This window comes from Haplochromis burtoni, unplaced genomic scaffold, assembly GCF_018398535.1.
Source record: "Haplochromis burtoni strain Fernald_Lab_line unplaced genomic scaffold, NCSU_Asbu1 Contig_1838, whole genome shotgun sequence".
Classification (NCBI taxonomy): Eukaryota; Metazoa; Chordata; class Actinopteri; order Cichliformes; family Cichlidae; genus Haplochromis; species Haplochromis burtoni.
Genome location: NW_024584199.1, coordinates 19810 through 20808, shown reverse-complemented (window position 1 = coordinate 20808; position 999 = coordinate 19810).

The following is a 999-nucleotide window of genomic DNA, read 5'->3' as shown; positions in this document are numbered from 1 at the left end:
GAGACATCTTGTAGGAGAGAGCCAAAGATTCATAATGGCAAATGTTTAAATGTGGAGTATAAGCACATAGTGAGTGTAAAAGTTGACTGACACAGATACACTTAGTGCATTACGGTAATCTAGTTTTTCAGCATCACTTTGAGACAGACATGGGAGAAAGTAGCAAGTAGTTGAATATGGACACTGAAGGATATAATCTGGTCAAAAATAACTACAAGGTTTCTCACAGTGTTCCTGGAGGCAAAGTTAATGACATTAAGAGTACGTATCTAGTGAAATACCACATTTGTGACATTGGTTTTGGGTCAAATCTCTGTTTAGATATTTAATTCGTATTATTGATCAGCTTGGATCATTTCAGTAGATCAAGAGGAAAGTGAAGAAGATGACCTCATCACTCATGTCATCATCAAGATATCAGCTCATCGAGAACAACCTGTCAAAGAAAGACAAGGTAATATTTTTTTCTTTATGGTGGGTTGAGGGTCATTGCCCTTTCATGTGAGGTCAACGATCTGTTTTTAATATTTTTTGGAAGTATATAAATAATCCTGTAAAGACTTTCATAAAGGAAGTATTGAAAACAAATAACGATGATTTAAAAAACGTGTAAACAGACATTTCAAGGAGAATTTCATATAAATCTAAATCTGCAATAAACATGGTTGCCCCGCCCCAAAAAGAGCCAGTCAGCAGCTGAAACTGGAACACACACAGAAAGATGTGAGATGTACTGGATATATCTTATTGTGTCAAAGATGAACTTGGTAGTCTCGATAGCCAGGGACTTGGTCGACCAGGGTCTCCGCTCCTGGCCACGCCCCCACAGCTATACCTAACCCCTACAGCTCCTCGTGTGGGTGCCGGGCCGACAAAAGTGTCTCTTTTATGGGCTATGCCCAGCCAGGCCACATGGACCTCTTTTCATAAGAGTTGTTGAATTGCTCTTTCTCTGGTCCCTCACCCAGGACCAATTTGTTACAGCAGACCCTAACAAAG